We start from the raw sequence: 22,050 nt of genomic DNA, 5'->3' as shown, positions 1-22,050 counted from the left end.
TCTCTTGGTAGTCAGACTCGTCCCAGGCTGGTCAGAGTCTGAAGAGATGGCCACAGCCTCCTCATCAGAAGAGATGATGATGACTGATGGAGTCTACATGGGCGCACACATAAAGTAATAAAAATGTAAGTTACCCAGGGTTATAGTGATGAGAAATGCAGTTGATAATATATCAGATTAGATAATATTACTTTGCTACGCATTTGTAAGTCCTGCTGTGCAGAAAGCATCAGCAGGTAAAACTTACCTCTTCTCTTTTAACAGTCCGACTCGGACCAGCCTGGTCTGAGTCAGACTCTGAGGAGAGGAACAAAACTGTCCTTTTTGTCCTCCTCTTCCTCCTTACAGGAGAAGCCGCAGGACTGGGGGTCTGAGTGGACACAACACAAATGTAAGTTAAACATTTGAGTGACTTCAGGTAACATTTGAAAGTCCTGATGTGCTTTCTGCATGTTAAACTTACCTCCTCTTTAACAAGACAACTTGGACCGGCCTGGTCCGAGTCGTCTGAGGAGGGGAACAATGCTCTCCTCCTTGTCCTCCTCTTCCTCCTCACCGGTGAAGCAGCTGGACTTGGGCTCTGAGTGGACACAATACAAATGTAAGTTGAGTGACTTTAGGTTACCAAATACTAAAATGCTTGTTTGTAGAGGCCGTCCTACTGAAAAATATCACAACTCTACCTGCTCTCTTTTGATACTAGTGGCCAGTGAAGCCCGAGCAGTCTCCTCTGGATCCTGCTGAGCCTCTGCAGTCCACCTCTCCACCTGGCTGGGAGTGGGACTGGGAGCCTCTGCATCCTGAAGAGCGTCAGAATGACTGGAAGCTGCTGGTCCCTCTTCTCAGTCGACATGATTCAGTTGAAGTTTTGAGTTTTCAAGAGTGAACTGAGAGACAGCACTGAGGGCCTCACCTTTTATTGTGGACATGTCACACCCCCCAAACCACCAAACCAATCAGAATTCTCCCTTTGTACCCTAACCCCACCCCATTTTAACACTTTACTCCTGTCCTCCCACAAGCCCCCTCCCTGGGTTGACCTACAGTGCCCCAGCAACTCCAAAGCCTCGACCTTCTAACCCTGTATATTCACTGTCCCACACCAAAGAGTTGTATCATTAACTAACAACTAGTCTTTAATAAACCTAAAAGAAGAGGCTGTGTGTGTCCCTGGTGTTTGTAAAATAAGCAGACTGTCTTTTTCATGTCACTTAAAAAAACTAAACAGGTACTGCCATTTACAAACACACACTTTTTAATTAACAATACATCAATTCAATTTTCAATTCAATTTTATTTATAGTATCAAATCATAACATAAGTTATCTCGAGACACTTTACAGATAGAGTAGGTCTAGACCACACTCTATAATTTACAAAGCCCCAACAATTCCAACAATTACAGTAATTCCCTCAAGAGCAAGCAGTGCGACAGTGGCGAGGAAAAACTCCCTCTTGGGAAGAAACCTCGGACAGACCCAGGCTCTTGGTAGGCGGTGTCTGACAAGCCGGTTGGGGGACGTATATACATTATTACACATTTTTACAACTATTTACAAAACAAAAATCAAATTTTTCAGCTTCCAGGTATGAACATGGCCAACTGTGTGAATGCGATCAGGGCGTTCGTGCAAAAAAGAGAGGATGCCTCTCATTGAACCATCCCTGAATGAATAAATAAAGGTTAAATAAAAAAATTTAGAAATTAAAGGAAACGGAAGACAGCAGGCTTTTGACTGGAACTCGCTGTTTTTAGTATATACATTATTAATCATTTTACAACTATATACAAAACAAAAAATTTTCAGCTTCCAGGGATGAACGTGGCCAACTGTGTGAATGTGATCAATAGGGCTGCTCCCTCTTAGTCGATTAGTCGACTAATCGGTGGTTTTGGTCTTAGTCAACTTAGATTTCTTTAGTCCATTAGTCATGTTTGATGCTTTTTTCATGCTCCATGACTTATTTCCAAGAAACGTACGAGCACATCTCTGGTAAACACAAGAGTTAAAGTGGTGCTTTTGCATGACTCTTTGCGGAGAAACTCAGATTTACAGATCTGTCGATTAAATCAACGAATCGATTAGTCGGATTGGGCATCGATATTGTATATAATATATCAATACATCAAAACAATATTATATAGATATATTATTGGAATCGTTCGGAGGATTTGGTTTCAAATCTGATCATGGGGTTCCAAATTTAACATGCGCAAGTTTTGGTTTCCGTAGCGACCAGGCGCTTGTTGTGTTGAAGCCATGGAGCACAGTAAGCGGTGCTCTAGTGTGGCTTTATTTTACATTGAAAAAGCCCCGTCAAACTGCAACCCACCTTTCCTCTTATTTGTGAAATAAGCATGTGACCCGTTTCAACTCCACCACTTATCGATACTCGATTCCGAGTATCGATAAGTGGTGGAGTTGAAACGGGAATCTAAAGGAAGAATTGGAATCTAAAGGAAGAATTGGAATTGGAATCAGAATCGTTAAAATCCAAACGATGCCCAACCCTACTGATTAGGCGATACAATTGAATGAGTGTTAGTCGACTAAGAATTTCTTCAATGGAGCACAGCCCTACTGATCAGGGCGTTCCTGCAAAAAAGAGAGGTTGCCTCTCATTGAACCTTCCCTGAAAAATGAAGGTTAAACAAAAAAACTTTTAAAAATAAAGGAAAAGATGGGGTGCCCTGTCCTTCACCTTGCCTTCTTCTGCAGCCACTGGTCTGCAGTGAGGCCCCTCTCTGTAACAGATCCAGGTCTTGTCCCCTCCGCGGCGGTGGCCGTACTGAACGGTCCGTGGGAGGCCGCAGCGGCTGCACCTCACAGAGAACGTGGCCCTCTGCTTGGGTGGAGGAGACCCTCGAGGGTGCTGCTTCTCAGCCTCGCTCCTCTCCCTCTCCATCTTCCTCCGTCTCCTGGCTGTGGAGGGGGGAACAGAGACGGGAAGAGATGCAGGCTGGGATGGCAGAGTGGGACGAGGGGTGGGCATTATAAAGGAGAAGTTTAGGGCTGCAGGTGGAGGTGTGTGTTGGGGCCAGGCAGAAACAGGCTGGGGTGGGGGGGGGATGTTAGAGAGGATGGCTCTCTGTGGTGATGCCCGCAGAGAACCGCCGCATGAAGTGCCAGATGTCCAGGCCAACAGTGAGGCGGTCCCACTCGCTGAACAGGCTCTGCGCGGCGGTCCTCTCCTGGGTTGTGCAGCAGCCCCGGTCCACATAGAGCAGCTCTGGCGGGGCCACTCTAGAGGAGGAGGAGGAGGGGGCAGCACAACTCCTGGGACCTTGTGGACAGAAGATCCCCACATTACATTCTGATTATTTAAGCTGAGATACAATATACAATGCTTTAATGATAAATATTAGACAATGGATTAATTCTCCACTTGTGATACTTTAAAAGTGTTTGTGCATTTATATGCGTTTTGGGGATTACGGGCTGTATAGCTGTATAACAGGTTAACACCCGCGCTTTCGGGCGGCTACGCTAACTTTTCCTGCCCAAGACGACTCAATCTTCCCTCCCGGACAATGCAGTACCTGGTCCTAGTTCCTTTTCTGCTCTCCATCCTGCTTCCTTGGCTGCAAAACTCCAACTTCATGGCTTTCCGGTACTCAGCTAAACGCCACCGTTACATCCACAGAGGCTCCCGTCGAAATGTAATACACATATCCAACGGGAATGACAGCTTCGGCACAACACCTCCTCATTACTTCTCTTCCGCGTCCCGGCATCAAAACAGAAATGCGCAACGTCATCGGAACCAACGTCACGTGAATCATTTCAACCTCCGGTCAGTACCCACTTCTGCTTCATCCCCTTCAAAACAAAAGTCTCTCAAGTTTGGACTACTGAACATTAGATTTCTTAACAATAAAAGCACCATTCTCAATGAATTCATCCTGGACTCAGAATTGGACTTAATCTGTTTAACTGAAACCTGGCAAAAACCTAATGAATATCTCTCTCTTAACCAAGCCAAGGATTTACATACACAGACCAACCTCGTCAGGAAGGCAGGGGCGGTGGCATTGCTGCCATCCATAGACAAAATCTCAAGCTTCGCCCCCTCCCCCTCCCATCTGTCACCTCATTTGAACACCTGTCATTTAAACTTCTAGGCCCCACTCCGCTGACTATTTCAACAATTTATCGCCCTCCAAAACCCAATCCTTCCTTTCTGTCAGATTTCTCAGAATTTTTAACTCAACTCTGCACAACTTCATCAACCATTCAATATCCACATTGACTTATCCACCTCCAAACCCACCATGGATTTCTTGGACATTATACACAGTTTTCATTTCACACAACATGTCAATTTCCCCACCCACACCCGTGGACACACTTTGGACCTGGTCTGCTCTACCGGACTCAATATTGGCACTCTCGCACACACAGACCTGGCTATATCTGATCATTTTGCCATAACATTTCACATCAACCTCCCCTGTACCCATCCCAAACAGATACGCACTATATCTTACCGAAATCTAAAGTCCCTCTGTCTCACTTCACTTTCCTCTCATATCGCAAATACAATTTCCATACCCTGCATCCCTGAAAACTCAACTGCTGACGATCTAGTAGTTCACTACAATCGCTCACTCACATCCAGCCTCAATACTCTCGCACCAGTGAAAACTGCAACAGTTACATTCTCCCGTTCTGCTCCCTGGTTCAACCCAAAACTGCACAAACTTAAAAAAGAACGCAGACAACTAGAACGCTTACATAAGAAAACTGGACTCACTGTACACCTACAAGCCTACAAGGATCACAGCCAACACTATAGATCAGCGCTCACATCAGCCCGCACAGCTTATTACTCTGGTATCACTCACTCTGGATCCTCCAACACCCGGACACTGTTTGCCACAGTCAATAAACTACTGAAACCCATTGACAATATCACCCGCTTATTCACCATGGACAAATGCAATAATTTCATTGATTTCTTTAAATACAAAATTGACAGCATTCACCAAGAACTCTCTGCGAATATCTCTCCTAGTACAGACCCTCAACCGGACGGGGTGGTACGGTTCACAAAACCCATGGTTCGGTTCGTATCACGGTTTTAGGGTCACGGTTTTCGGTTCTGTACGGTTCTTGTTATTTTTTCTTTTAATCTTTAACACTCCAGAATATACTTCAGCATATGATATATAGCTAAAATTAGCATATTGAATGCATGTTGCACAAAACATGCACACAGTGGCAGTTCTATATATTGTTTTATTTCATCATAGGTACCATGTACCAAAATGTCCCCACACACCAGACTATAAACGACGCTGGTGCATCCTCCAGCTCTGGGCAGCTTCTCTCCCACTTGACATTTCTGCACGTGACGTGACCTGCAGCGGCACCCCACTCCACTTGAGGAGCGGTCGGCTCGGTGTCTCTCAAAATCTGACGAAAATCTTTTAAACTGACCTTTGTCGATCTGAAATGAAGACAGATTCAGCAACTGCATGGCCTATTTCTCGCTTAAAATGTTTTCAGAAACACGTTTCGGTGAACTATTTTAGTACAATATGAGATCGTACTCTGAACGAGCCGCCATTACAGTCTGTTTTGAAATTAGGGACCAGCCAGACCCATGTGACGCAATCGCCCAATCAGCTGCCATGGGTTGCGTTTGTCACGCCCATCCCGCTCGTCATTTCCAGTTAGTGTTTTAACATAGGTGTATAAAGTGGGCACTACGGCAGTAAGAGGTTAGTGCAGCTTAACAGTGTACTGACGAACCGTGCGGTACACACATGCTCCGAACCGAGACTAGCGAACCGAGCGGTTCGGGTGTTTTTTCATGAACCGTACCATCCCTACTCTCCCCTCCCTATCAGTCATCACAGAAACCAATCTCATAGATCATCTCAACAAAATCCACCTCACAACCTGCCCACTGGACCCCATTCCATCTGCATTGGTCAAGCACTGCCTCCCCTGTCTCAGCCCACTTATTATGGTTATCATAAACTCCTCTCTCACATCTGGAACAGTTCCCTCCTCCTTCAAAGTCGCCGCCATTACACCTATACTTAAAAAACCTGGCCTGGATCCTGACAACCCCAACAATTTCCGGCTCATCTCTAACCTACCTTTCCTATCAAAAATCCTGGAACGTTCTGTTGCCTCTCAACTAAAACATCACCTTCTTTCCAATCAGCTCTACGAAACCTTTCAGTCTGGATTCCGCTCTCATCACTCTACTGAAACTGCACTACTCAAAGTAACAAATGACCTCCTGCTTGCTTCTGACTCTGGTTCCCTCTCTATTCTACTCCTACTTGACCTCTCTGCCGCTTTCGACACCATTGACCACTCCATCCTTCTACAACGTCTAAAAAATCTGGGCATCTCTGTTTCAGCGCTCTCCTGGTTCACCTCCTACCTCACCAACAGATCTCAATTCATATCCATCAACAACTGTACGTCCCATACCATACCGGTCAATCACGGAGTCCCTCAAGGTTCAGTGCTAGGTCCCCTTCAGTTTATCCTGTATATGCTTCCCCTTGGACTTATTCAAAATCACGGACTCAAATTCCACAGTTACGCAGACGACACACAACTATACCTCAGCACTAGATCCATCACTCCTGCCACAGTATCAACCATCACAAAATGCCTCTCTGCAATAAAAACCTGGATGACTGCCAACTTCCTAAACTCAACTACAACAAATCTGAAATCATCATTATTGGTCCAAAATCACTACTCGCCTCCTTCCAAGATTTCGCTCTCTCCATCGCTGGACATACAGTCAACACCACACTCCAGATCCGAAATCTTGGTTTCATTTTTGACCCCACACTCACTTTTAAGCCCCATATCCGTCATATCACCAAAACTGCCTTTTTTCACCTACGTAACATTGCTCGTCTTTGCCCCACCCTCTCGACATCTGCTGCTGAAACTCTCAACCATGCATTCATTACATCAAGACTTGACTACTGCAACAGCCTCCTATATGGTCTCCCTTCATCTGTTTTACAAAAACTGCAATACGTTATTGTCCCAAATCCCTCTTCCAGTCAGGCACTTTTACCTGGCCTAATAAAGGCATTAAATATCTCTGCTTAACATTCCCCCCCATACTGACGGATCTGATCAAAACAAATTTTGACCCCCTACTGGACAAACTGCGGGCTGATATAGAGCGGTGGTCTTCATTGTATCTCTCTATGTGGGGCAAGGCAAACATCGTCAAAATGATTTGTGCTCCGAAATTCAACTACTTGCTACAGGCTCTCCCAGTCCGAATTCCTCTGCACTATTTCAAACAATTTGATCAACTTTGTAATAAATTTTGATGGAATAACAAACGCCCCAGGATGAACCTGCGAAAGCTGCAGAGGCCAGTGGACAGAGGAGGATTAGGTGTGCCCAACTTGCTCTTTTACCATTATGCATTCACCATTAGGCATATGGCACAGTGGTCTTTACCCCCGGAGAGAGCTCCCCCGTGGTTCTACCTCGAAAGTGCAGTGTCCTCCCCTCTCACACCCATAGCGTACATCACAGCTAAATTAGCCCAACAGAATCAGTCACATCCCATTTTGTCCCACTTTCAGTGGGTCTGGAAGAGAGTAGCTAAGATCTTTAAATTTGATCCGTATCTGCACCAGTCTGCCGGGATCTGGCAAAATCCTAAGCTCTGTATAAATAAATCTCCCTTCCTTTGGAGGCTCTGGTTGCAAAAAGGGATTAGTGTGCTCGGAGACTTGTACCATGTTGGGACATTAAAATCTTTTGAGGCACTTAGACAGGTTTGACTTACCACGTAATCAACAATGGAAGTATTTTCAGTTAAGACACCTCCTGGTGCAGGTCTTCGGCTCTCCTTCGTTAGTCCCTCCGAGCGGTGACATGTTAGAGAAGGTCCTAAAAATCTTTGGGCGCGGCCATGAAGCCTCTGCTTACTACGCTATGATCATTACGGCCTTGGACTCTAATATATTGTCCCTTAAAAGGACATGGGAAACTGACCTAAAGGTGTCATTCACAGATGCAGAATGGGGCAGAATTCTTAGAAATGGGAAAAAAATGTCGAGGGAACTGCGAACGCGACTTATTCAATTCAAAATACTGAATAGAATCTATTGGACACCATCCAGGCTGCATAAGGTTGGTTTGGTTGATAACTCGGAATGCTGGAAGTGTCAGGACAAAAGTGGTACCCTAGTACACATGCTCTGGAGTTGCCCAAGAATTCAGGCATTTTGGTCTTCCCTACATACATTCGTAGAGGAAATTGTCGACCAGAATATCCCATTCACCCCTAGTCTGTTGATTTTGGGGGACCCCTCTGCATTAAGTGACATGACCCCTCCACTCTCTAACTGGACCCAGGCTGTCCTCATGTTAGGCCGGAAACTTCTGGTCAAAGAATGGAAAGCCCCCTCTGCACCAGCACTGGACTCGTGGCGCGCCGCTCTGGGTCAGCTGGCTGCCCTTGAACAATTGTCCCATAGGTTGCTTGATAAAGTGGAGGAGTAAAACTTGAAATGGGGGAAGTATCATTCATACACTTTGGACATTTAATGGCGTTCTGCCTCATAAGCATAGCATTTAATTAGAAAACATGACTGATGGATACATTTTGATAGAATACTGTACCTACATATAGGCAAGGTTGTAAACTCAAGGCCTCTGTGCATCACTGTCTCTTTTCCTTTTTTTTATTATATATATATTTTTTATTTTTCTAAAATGTATTTATAGTTTATTTTTTGTCTATGGTCGCGCTATGTTTTCATTTAATTCTATTTGGTTGTGTGTACTGATTCATTTTTCTGATAGATATGTGTGTGTTTAAATTTTTCTGTAAAATTAATAAACTGTTAATCATAAAAAAACAAAAAATGCAATACGTTCAAAACTCTGCTGCTCGCCTCCTCACCCACACCGGTTCAAGACAACACATCACCCCTGTCCTTCAACAGCTTCACTGGCTCCCTGTACAACAGCGCATCCATTACAAAAGTGTACCAAAGTTCTACTCATCACCTACAAAGCTCTCAATAATCTGGCCCCTCCATACCTCACAGACCTCTTACAGCACCATGGCCCCTCCAGATGCTTTCGCTCAGCTGACTTAAACCTCCTCAAACCCAACACCAAATCAACCCACCGAACTTTGGGAGACTGAGCCTTTGCAATAGCTGCCCCCACTCTCTGGAACTCACTCCCCATCCACATCAGAAACTCGGACTCACTGAACACCTATAAAAAACTGCTCAAAACTCATTTGTTTCAATTGGCCTATCCATAATTTACAATAATCACTCATCTTGTTTGTTTGTTTGTTTCTTTCTTTTGTTTGTAAAGCGTCTTTGAGTTCCATGTAAAGCGCTATATAAAACTTATGTATTATTATTATTATTATTATTATTATTATTATTATTTCCACATTAATATATCTATAAATTGCAGTAGTGTTAATTTCGTCAGACGAGATGAGACTAAATATGTTCGTCAACGACCTTTTTTTCCATGACTAAGACGAGACGATGACGAGACTGCGCCAATGTCCAAAAACGCTGACTAAGACTAAATTAACATGCATTATTGTTGACGAAACAAGACGAGACTAACATGTTTGGCATAAAATAAAAACTAAGATAAAATCTCTCTTCATTTTCGTCTACAATCATCTCTACTTTTTCATCATGAGATAGAATATTCAGCTGTTACCGAGACCCGGTGCTACGGCACCGACAGGTGCCCTAACGACCGTTATCTACCGGACCGAATAGCCTGCGCTTCTCTCTGATGCTCCTAAACGGACTTTAGAGTCAACCGAAACATCGCTGCATGGGGCGCTAATTAACACTACACTTGGCAGCAGGTAACGTTAGCCTACCGTTAGCTAGCAGTTGGATTTAACAGTTAAAATGCTGACAGCTAAACGGTGTAAAGGTTTGTCTCTATTTCCAACACGAGACGTACGACAGTCTGCAGCTGCCGTTGTCTGAAAAACAACACATGTTGCGTTCACTTGAAATACGCCTCGCCAGTTTCGTGCTGCATTTATTTTGTTGTAAAATATCCTTTCCTCATGCAGTTGTTTTTGTCGTTAAGGAAGAGGCTCAATATGTATATAACTTTTATATATATATATAGCATTTATTTATTTTTATAACTATTTGTCTGAAATGGTTATCAGAAATAATTTATTTAAAAAAAGACTAAAATGTTTTGACTAAAACTAGACTAAAATGGCGAGACTTTTAGTCGACTAAAACTTGACTAAGATACCTTGAGTTCTCTTTTGACTAAAACTAGACTAAAATGACGAGACTTTTAGTCGACTAAAACTTGACTAACAAAAATTTTTGGCACAAGACTAAGACTAAGACTAAATTAAAAATAGGTGACAAAATTAACACTAAATTGCAGGAATGTCTGTCTGTCTGGGTGTTAAGCGCATATCTCTCGAACCATGAGTCCGATGGATTTCAAATTTGACAGGTGTCTTGCTACGGGCACGCGTACGTGCAATGCCAAGTTTGACGTTGTTTGGATAAGAAATGCAAAATATATCGTTAAATATATAGGTAAAAGAAGCACACATTGGCTTTTGCCACTCTAGCCGCTGGCCACTCCCCCTCTCACACTGAGTGAGCAGGAGCAGAGAGAGAGAGCGAGAGAGAGAGAGAGAGCAGCGGAGCTTTGGCAGCTAAAATGTCTTGCACTACTTTGGACTGTCTTTGACTTTGAATAAACAATTCCCGAATTTAAGGACGTTTCAGAATCCCAACCATGCAAAGCACATCCAGCCACTACAAGTGCAGACAGAGCGTGATGTCACTTATAGGCAGGCTATCTATCTTATAAAGCGAGACGTATCTGTATGTGTGTCCGTGTTTGGGGGGGGGGGGAGGTAACCTGCACATCAGTGCCTCTGACTCTTTTCCTGCTATTGTATTAAATTGCTGTGAGCTGGCAGAACATAACGTAGCCTAATCTCGGAGATTATTCCTTCAGAGCGCTGTGCAATGCAAGACAATGTCAGAGCTGAACCGGGCAGATAGCCTACATCAGATTTCATCAGACTCACAGGCAAATCAAATCCCCTACTTCACTGTTAACCGTCAAGCCACTAAACCTGTATGGAAATGAACACCTCTGCTGAAATGTTAAATTCCTTAACGATCTGACAAGCGACATCTCTCTCTCTCTCTCTCACTCTGTGTGCACACGCGCGCACACACACACACACTCACAGTCTGGTTCTGGTGGTTGACGATCACAGATATGTGCTGTTTAGCTCTCATAAGGGGCAGAGTGGGTAGCACACTGCCATGAGTCCATGACACTAATGTCTGATTACTCCACATTTTAATTGTGATATTTTGTGATTACATTCTGATTCTGCAATGTTCTCTGTCAGGTAATTATAGAAGCACAATGTCTTCCTCCATAGGCGCCAATTTATGTTTGGGTGAGGCTATTTGCACCCCTGGTACAATTAGAAATGAATGCTATTCGTACCCCGCCGGTGCACACAGCAATGTGTTCTATTACCCCATCTGGTACAAATATCAATGTATGCTATTTGCACCCCTGTGCATTTACAGTACCTTGGCATATAGTTACACACAGTTATCCATACTACTCATGTATTACATTCTTACCCTAACCATAACCAATCCCACTCCTCTTGCCTAAACCTAACCAACCCAACCAGAGCAGGCATATTCATGAGTCTTCCCCTACCACCCTGCAAAAAAAAAAATTGTGTTCCCCACTAACACAGAACGTTTAGGGAACGTTGGGGAATGTTAGTTTTTGGTTTTCTAAAGGTTAGTCGAACCAAACCAAAAACTAATTTGCGGGCCCTGACTTGCGCAATGGAATGCAAATTATCTAATCCAAAATGAAAAAAAACAAGATTGCCTCACTGGGGAATCAAACTCCAGACTCCCAGACCAAGGCTCAGTGTTCTAATCACTCACCTAGCAGCTCTCACAGAAAGTAGTATAACTGTTTACCACTTGGTGTCTTCAAGCCGCTGTTGCTAGGTAACCATACTGTATACAAAAAATAGGTACTAACCTATGGTACTAACTAACAAACTAACGGTTGTATGCTTTCACTGAAGACAGAAAGCACAACTGTAGTATCCATTTTCCGCTAGAAATTCAATTGTTATAAACTTTAGAGACAAAACTTCCCTAATATGCCAGTTTCTGCGGTCATGGAAGATGAACTTCCGCCATGATTTCGGTGCACGCGAGCAACGTTTTTTTGTTGTTACGTCACAGGGTGTGAATAGCTCAGCTGTGTGGCCGAGGCTATTCGTACCAGGGGTGCAAATAGACACTCCGTTTATGTTTTCCTCCATGGGTGCTCACGGGCGCATGCCCTTTTAAAAAAAAAAAAAAAAGTAGTCCAAAAATGTTTGCATTTCAGAACCTTAGGAAATGGACAGCGGCCGATACAAACACACTATATACTCAATAAAGCCATAAAGTTTCATTCAGGACAGCGCCACTTCTCAGAAATACAGATCAACTACCGCTGACCTGACGGAGCACCATGACCGGCCACTCGCGGTGCTCTGTATCCAGCGCGCAGTGACCTATTCTGGGGTATCAACCGCGATCAGCTTCGTGGGAAATTAAGAACTCTCTGGTGGTGGATGTCGTCGATGCACTTGCATCATTAGCTTTGCTTTTTTAATAACAAATCTGTCCATTTAATTCTCACTCTGATTACCTAACGCACATGCAAGCGACATAACCAATCACATTATGACAGACACTCCACTTAGCACCAATTGCAATGTTTAATTTTAAATGAATGGAGCCTACTGGCAGTCTGGCACACGTGGGTGCTCAGTGGGTGCTCGAACTCCGGAGCACCCACGGTATCGGTGCCTATGTCTTCCTCTGATGTAGATGTAGCCTACACTAAGTCAATAGATAGTAGGCTATACAGTGGAGTTGCATATTAAGTGGTTCAGGGTCCTTCTGTAAGTCATTTTGGGGTATACTTAGCAATCAGCACTAGTATATATAAATAAATAAAAATAAAAGAAATATAGCCTTGCAGTGTAAAGATATTTCTCAAAACACACACACAAGCCTATTGCAATCACTTGCCTTCGAAGTCACTGTTCCATTATCTTTAATGTGACTATTATCGCCACTGTTCATCATAACCCCAACCGGCCCGTCAGACACCGCCTACCAAGAGTCTGGGTCTGCCGAGGTTTCTTCCTAAAAGGGAGTTTTTCCTCGCCACTGTCGCAATAGCCACTGCTAATGCTTGCTCTTGAGGGAATTACTGTAATTGTTGGGGTTTTGGAATTTATAGAGTGTGGTCTAGACCTACTCTATCTGTAAAGTGTCTCGAGAGAACTCTGTTATGATTTAATACTATAAATAAAATGTAATTGAAATTGAACTTGTACATCAATTCAAGGGGTGTTTGAACGTCAACAATAACGTTCCTGAAAACAGTGTGTAGTTCCTTTTTTAGCAAGTTTGCTTTATTTGTCATTGTGCATAAATATGAACACTAACATTGCTGTCAACGGGCTAATCTGCTAACGATACCTACCGACGGTTACCTCAGAACAATCCAGCAAATAGACGGTACCCTAGAGTGCCGTTACCTGAAACAGATGATTTAACGTCACCGCTCATTTTACACACAGTTTAGCAACAACACTAAACGCTGAGGGAAGATTACTACGTTTTTAACCTGGAAAGCGTTTTAAAAAGTAACGTTAATACAGCGTGTCGGAGGAATACCACGTCTCCTGCAGCGGGGCGTCAGAGGCCGAGGGACTGCAGCGTTAGCTAACGTTAGCTAACTGAAGAGCCGGTTATTAACCCGACTCGTGTCACTGAACCGGGAGAATCGAGTTTCATACGTCAATGAACCGACTCATTCCTGTTTTTTTTATTTTACCTCATTGGTGCCGTTGTGTGTAGCTGGTATTCTTCTGCTTCTGTGTGTGTAGTAATCTAGCTCATTAGCGCCTCCACTGGAGTGGTGGTGGTAGAATCAATCAGGAAATGAGCTACCTAGACCGCGCACCAGGCTACTGAACGAGACCGAATGTAACCGTGCAACCAGCCGGCTGCTCGAGTCTAATGTAATCATGCGGTGTCTTGGTTCTCGGCAAGTTTGAGTTATTAACCAAGCCTTGTTTCTGGTGCATCTTAGAGGATTGTGTTCACGGCAATTCACACATTAGCGACGGGGAAGTACATCACATACAAATACACGTCATGTTAAGTTAAATGTTAGAGAAGTGAATGTTGCTACATGGTAGGTAGGCTGTCACGAGGAGACCAGTCACCAGGCTACTGAACGAGACCGTAAAGACCGTAACCGAGGGTACTGCATGAGTCTATAGTCAAACAGGTGTCTAGGTTCTCAGCAAGTTTGAGTTATCAACCGATCCCAGAAGCCTTTATTTCTCGTGCATCTTAGATGATTGTGTACATACAAATTCATAGGCTACATTATCGATGGATATCACATACAAATACACGTCATGTTATCTTAGGAGTTATGTTAAGTTAAATGTTAACAAACTCCACACAGAAAGGACCGGTACGACCTGGATTGGAACCAGAACCTTCTTGCTGTGAGAACAAAGTGGTAACCATTGGGCCACCATGCTGCCCAAAATGCTGGTCCCTGGGTGGGCTCGAACCACCATCCTTTCAGTTAACAGCCAAACACGCTAACCAATTGCGCCAAAGCTGGGGAACAATAGTCTCTCAGGGGGAGCAATAAGGGAAAAGGGGGAAGAAAAAAGGAAAGAAGAAAAAAGGAAAGAATTGAAGGCATGAAGGTATTTTAGCCCCCGATGAACACTCATAAAACACAATTTTATTGATGTTTTTAAATTGTTTGGGCAAGCCACAGGTGGGATTCGAACCGTCGAACTGTGGAACTTTAAGTCTACCACCAGTCTAGACGTTGTTCTGCCCCCTACTGTTTGTTAAAATGAACAGTTATGTATTTTGTTATATAGTCCAATACAGGGCAGATATTCCATCAATTTCTTTATTTTAGTCCCGTTATCCAGGTTAAAAACAGTTTATTGCCTTATTTGGAAATCACTCCCAGAATTGGGGGTTTCCCTCGGTTATAAAGCTGGGCTGAGGTGTAAATACAATAAATAATAAATGCAAATAAATCATTCTTGTGAAGTTCTTCCCTACATCTTACAGAAAGGATTAGTTTTGATCTGATTGTTATTATCCATTATTTACTGATATAATATAATCTAGTGATATTTGTGACTGCATGTTTATATAGAATATATTGACAAATTCCCATTAATTTCAATGTAATGAAGAAGCCTACTTGTCAAATACCTTCATTAAACTATGCAGCTATTTAAAGCAAATGCAAATAGTTGTTGTTGTTTTTATCCAAATAGAGATCACAATAAGTAAAATCATGCCATTATTTTTTTTAAAGCATCCTTACAGCAGCTTATTTCACATTTGCCTACAGTATATACCCAGCGCTGTAATTAGCAGAAACTTATATTCATAACACACAAAAAACAGTGAAGCATGTTTTTATTTTTATTTAACCAAACTTTTATTGTGGGGTAACAATATTAAAAGTATTATAAACATATCACGAACAGGGATATTATAAAAATATTATAGATGTTATCATTTTTTTTTTTATGTTCTCCAGCCACTGTTCTTTGGGGACAGTCTCAACTGAAGGGCAGTACACAGTCCCTTTGTACTGGCTGTGTCCTGTCTCAGCTGTCCTGAACTGCCCGCATTTCTTGCACGTGTTGTGCAATACTTTGCGGGTCAGTTTTCGGACTGGAGACGGAGGAGCCACAGGAGGAGCTGATATTTTTGGCTGAAACCCAGGGCCTGTGGGGCAGCCATCAGGACATGCACCTGTGTACTCATTGGAGCACTCATTGGAGCCAGCATCATCAGCTGTGGAGCTGATGTGGGAGGTGGAGGCGGAGCAGGGAAGAGCTGCCGCTGAGGGCGTGGTCTCACAGCCACAGGTGTCGCGAATGCATGTACGGCCTTCCTCTTAACCTGCGCTTGGCCCATGGTGCTGCTGGGCAGGAGGTACTGGTGAGCTGGGCCGGGTTGTGGGGGTGCAGATAGGGGGCGCATATTTGCACTGAGGAGAGGGTCAGCCGCCACAGACAAGCGGCTTAGCAGGTCCAGTCCCTGCATCAACACCGCGCTGTCCTGCCTCTTCACCCTCTTATTGTGCCAATGCACCAGGGTGGTATGGCTCACGTCCACCAGCTGCATGGAGGTCTGCTGCATAACTTCCCCATTGGCCAGAATGCGCCGCCTGATTCGTCTATAGTCCTTCAGGATAAGGTCCCATCTGGATCTCTTCTTGGGACTGCGGTGGATAGCACAGAGCCGGACGAAGAATGGTAAAAACAGTGAAGTTGGGACAATGATAACTTGTCAGTGTGTTAAATTTTTATTTTATCTTTATTTATTTTTTTCAAACAGCAGCTGACACCAGCATAGTTTTTTGCAAATTTCCCTCAAATCCAACATGTATTAATCAGTCCTGCCAAGATTTTGCCGACTTTTTTTGAGTTGTCCGATTTTGCGGCAGCTTTTGTCAAAAAAAAAGAAAAAAAAAAAGATGTCTTTTGTTTTTTGTTTCGATGAAATTGCGAGAGGCAGTAAAAACCGCAAAAAGTTGCTATTTAAAAAAATATATACTTCTATAAAAATAAACGGACACTTGCTTCAGGTTGAATAGAAGATCTGAGCCAGTGCCTTGATCAAGGGAACTGACTGGAGAATCTAGTTTGAAAGGCATCGCAAAAAAAAAATCTCTAAAAACAAGATCTAAATCCTGTGGGAAGAGTGATTGACGAGGTGACAGGTCTACATGGCTCACATACTTTTACAGGTCTTCCCATTTATAATACTCAGCACATTAAAGGAGAATTAATCTTGATCGCTATAGCTACGCGAGTACTTTTGATAGAAAAAACCCCGGCCCGAATCAGTGCTGGTAACACGGAGAAGCTGCAGCTACGTACTACAAGCGTCCCCTGAGCTAAAACGGCAGTGCTCGGGGCAAGTTTTAAAGTGCCTTTGTGCCTCTTAACAGACACAAAATGCAATTAATATGTCTGTGCCACATGAATAGGGCCCTTACGTGTCAACAAGATGCGTTTTCAACTCAGACATTGTTTAAATTCACCTACCCTGGTCCCTGTCTCGATCCTGCCGGTAGCTAGCTTGCCCTGCTAGCTGATAGCCGTTAGCTGCTAGCTGCCGTCCGGTGAGTGTATTCAGACAGGCTTCTGTGATAATCATCCCAATAACAATCCACAGAGCGGTGGTGGTGTGGCTATGTCCTCCAGAGGACAGGTCATGTCACGTCTTGAAGTGTATTCCCCCCTAAAAAAAACAGTAGTGCGGTAGTAGCTGTTAGCTGCTAGCTGCCCTCCGGTGAGTGTGTACAGCCAGATAGCTGTTAGCCGTTAGCTGCTAGCTGCTGTCCGGTGAGTGTATTCAGCCAGGCAGTTACTGAAGGCTAGCTTTAGCTTGTGCTTGGAGCAGCAAGTTCATCTGCATGTTTCCCCTCTGTCTGTCAGTCTCGTTCTTTCCAATTCTTGTGAGTTGTGCTAGTTCTTCGTCTGTATACTCGGGTTCGAATAAATAAGGACGACCATCAAACTCAAAAGGCTCTTCCGTGTGTTGTATATCTGCTATATTCTTCATACTCCAAGCTTCTTCCCTTATAAACAACTCCACTTTTCACTCTTCACACACTACGCACACTTTATGATCTGTCCTATGCAGGACATCCACCAGCCCACCGGGCGCTCCATGGATTTTTATTGGGATGATTATCACAGATACCTGGCTGAATACACTCACCAGACGGCAGCTAGCAGCTAACGGCTAACAGCTATCTGGCTGTACTCACTCACCGGAGGGCAGCTAGCAGCTAACAGCTACTACCGCACTACTGTTTTTTTAGGGGGGAATACACTTCAAGACGTGACATGACCTGTCCTCTGGAGGACATAGCCACACCACCACCGCTCCGTGGATTGTTATTGGGATGATTATCACAGAAGCCTGTCTGAATACACTCACCGGACGGCAGCTAGCAGCTAACGGCTATCAGCTAGCAGGGCAAGCTAGCTACCAGCAGGATCGAGACAGGGACCAGGGTAGGTGAATTTAAACAATGTCTGAGTTGAAAACGCATCTTGTTGACACGTAAGGGCCCTGTTCATGTGGCACAGACATATTAATTGCATTTTGTGTCTGTTAAGAGACACAAAGGCACTCTAAAACTTTCCCGAGCACTGCCGTTTTAGCTCAGGGGACGCTTGTAGTACGTAGCTGCAGCTTCTCCGTGTTACCTGCACTGATTCGGGTCGGGGTTTTTTCTATCAAAAGTACTCGCGTAGATATAGCGATCAAGATTAATGTAAAAATTGGCCGGAATTCTCCTTTAAGGATAAACAAAGCATCTCCATCTCCGTATTTGCATGCTCCCTATGATGGCTGAAACAGAGCAACATTTTGCAAATCTTTTTGTCTCCTGTTTTGCCACATTCTAAACTTCCAAATAGCAGAGTTATTAGTTTACAGTTGTATCCAAGTTGGTGAATGATATCTACCAGTGGTTAATATTTCAATAGTTTGGAATAGTAGCAAATGTCCATATACAGATCAAAACTGCAACCTTTCAGGGACTGGGGGGTCTGCATGGAGACACACACACACACACACACACACACAAACAAACTTAGGCCCCGTCCACACGTACCAAAACGATCTTTTTTTTACCCGTCTTCCCTAGATTTGTTTCAAGAATAGTTGCGTCCAAACGAATCCACTTGTAAATGACTCAATACGCTAATTCATATGCCAGGCCTATAGGCAGCGCTGTTTCTGCTACAGAAATTCACCAAAAAACTGAGAAGAAGAGCATAGTCACTTCCACTTCCCATCATAACATGACTAGCTAGATTATCATTTTCTCTTAATACATCCGTGGACTATAATAACTTTCACCACTGCTCATTTTATAAAGGCTGCCGCAAGAAAATGTGTCTTTGTTTACGTTGTATAATGTGCTGTTGGATTGCTTTTTATTTTGCATGATTGCAGCGCGCTAGCAGCGAGCTAACGTTAGCGCGCGGCCTCGATCACAGCGTTGCAGCTTGCAGTGGGATCACCTTGCTCCACAAGTGGTTGCGGTGTTATCGAGTCCAAGGTCTCAACTCTGCCTTTGTTCTCGGATTCCACAATTATGCTCTCAGAGTCCGTGACGCTCTCGGTGGCCTCAATCACGGTGTTGCAGCTCACGGCGGGGTCACATCGCTCCACGAGTGGTGACTGTGTCGTTGAGGCCAAGGTCTCAACTCTGCCTTTGCTCTCGCGTTCAGTTCCGAAAAGCTCTCCACACACTCTCATAATGTCTGCGATAGCCTCAGTTCTTTGGCCGAACCTGTTCATGAGGGCCAAGTAGACGATGTAGTTCTTCTTACCACTGGCGGAGCATACATGTCGAGCTCTCTGCAATGCAGCGTCAAAGTGTCTAGCTCCGTAATGTGTACATAAGATATCTTTTAACCTGGACAGGGGCAAAAAGTTTATGGCTCTATTCAGCGCCAAGAACGCCTGGTACTGACCGTCTGTGAGAGGTTTGGACATTGTTTGTTTTCTGGTGATACAGAGAGTGGTGTCTACGTGGATCTTATCGGAGACCGTTGGACGTGCACACTACACAGCGCCGGTAGAGCGTTTCCACATCAACTAGTACTTCGGAAAATATGGGCTGCTTGCATGTCATACAAGAGGTGTACATCTGTTTCATTTCAGTAAATGTGCGCGTGTTGACAGCACTTGTGTGCAGGGTACATTTATCACGGGCGCAGCACAGCATGAAGACCCGAATTTCATCTGCTCAAAGTCAAATTCCACGTCAATGTTCCTCGGGTTGCCCTTCACCTCCGACGAGTGGAAGGTCTGATTCTTTAGACATCTCGAGCACCTCAGGTCTCCCTGTTGCCGAGGAGGAGGCTGCTCGCTGGGTTGCCCAGGCACGAGGAGTATCTGCCTGTGGTTGTGGTCCACCCAGTTAATGTGACAGTTGAGCACGGCATATAGCAGCATCTGACACTCGAGCTTCAGTTCGCTCAGCTTCTGAAAACATTCACTGTGGATAATATCTACTGCTTCGCGCAGTTCGGGTAGACACGCCGCGGCCAACTCCAGCGGTTGATCCGTTGTGTACGCGACAGCCAGCTTGTAGTAACAACTCAGACCCCACTCGGAATGGAGCGTTAGCATGGGGTGTCCCACGTGTTTCACAACCTGAAAGGCTTTTATGAGCTTTGCGTAGTACGGCTTCTTCGGTGCCGAAAAACTGTACTTTGACCACTTGATGTTATCCTCTCCGTGTCTCGCCCGGTCTAAAGAGTAAGGCTTCTTCCTGTCTCGGCGGACCCAGGCTTTCCCCTCGGTGACAACACGCTGAAATTTCATGAGCACAGTGCCAACGGTTGGTTCCCCAGTGAATGGACCGTGTCCTCTCATGTGCTGTCTCGCTCCACCAGGACAGTCTCCCTCAGGTACGCAGCCTAGATCGGGTATGCAGCCTCGATCGGACACGCAGCCTCGATCGGACATGCAGCCTCGATCGGACACGCAGCCTCGTTCGGACATGCAGCCGTGGTCGAACGTTTTAGCACTCGGTCGGATGTTCTCGATAAGGAGGAGTCTGAGTGCATCCGATCTAATCCCACACACTTTCACGTCCGACTCCTTTGCATATAAAGCCAGATCCTCCTTTTGGTACCTATAAAAGTCAGCCAGGAGAGCCAGTCTGAGCACAACTTTGCATCCTTGCATCAGAGACAACCTCTCTTTACTTGGCAGCACAACGCTTGAGCCTTTCAAGTCGATCAGGGCCAAGGACAGGTCATCCCAGAGCTCCAAACAGAACTTGTAAGCGTCACCACAGTCTGAAATCTTTGTCTTAGACGTCAACATCTTTACTATTTTTGTCTGCATTCGGGGCACGGACCTGTTATCTCTCTGTTTAGAATGACAAACTACGGTAAGACACTCGAGGTAGGCCTGGATCAGAGTGGCTTTTGCATAGCTACGGGACCACAGGACTCGGGAATCGTCTACACTTGCCCAGCGAACCCATTCGCTCCGGTCCTGCTCAAGTCTCCCGTGGTGCTGCATCTCCATTGTCCAGACCTCTTCCCCAACGAGGTGCTGAAAGTGCACGCGGAACACCTGGGGCACTTCTTGGCTTTGCAGAGCGTGCCTCGCATAAACCAAGAGGTCGAGCAGACGCTTTTCCTGGGCCTGTGCAAACTGTTCACTAGGGACAAGGTCCTCTCACTGTACAAGGAGACCCTGACCGACGAGGCTCTGCATCAACATGTCCTCGACACCTCCGACGATCAGGGTGGGAGTGACTCCTACACAAGTGTTTTTGTCACCTTCCACAAAGCCAAAGCAGGTCCGATCGTGTCTCTGCTGCGAAAGCTACTTGGGCTGTTTGACGTGGCCGACCTGGTCAACAACGATGTGATGTACAAACACGGAGAGGAGCCAGCACACATGCTGTTTCTGTACCTGATTCAGCTGCTGGCAATATTTGTGAGCAGCTGCATTGACGAGAAGGACCTTGCCACCATCATGAGTGTTGCCTCGGCCCCCTTCCTCGAGGCTAATTTCTGCGACCCCTTGTGTGCCGCAACTCTGCTGAAGCCCATGTTCATTCCCTTCTTCAATTGGCAAGGGGGTAGTAACCCCCGAAGGGGTGAGACCGGAGCGGCCGAGTGTCAGGACCCTGACGCGTTCTTGATCCACTATAGGCTGTTCACGGGATACGAACTGGACAAAGACGGGTCTGATGTGTCCTATGGGATGACTCTCGGCTGGACAGACACTCGCATACTGGAACGTATCCAGGCGTGTAGGATTGTGGAGGGAAAGCATAAAATGCTGTGGTTTGTTGCTCCCCAGATGGGTGACAGAATGGTCATGGTAAAGGAGGC

Source organism: Perca fluviatilis, chromosome 14, assembly GCF_010015445.1.
Source record: "Perca fluviatilis chromosome 14, GENO_Pfluv_1.0, whole genome shotgun sequence".
NCBI classification, from domain to species: domain Eukaryota; kingdom Metazoa; phylum Chordata; class Actinopteri; order Perciformes; family Percidae; genus Perca; species Perca fluviatilis.
The sequence above is the reverse complement of the archived record's forward strand: the minus strand, read 5'-3'. Positions refer to the sequence as shown.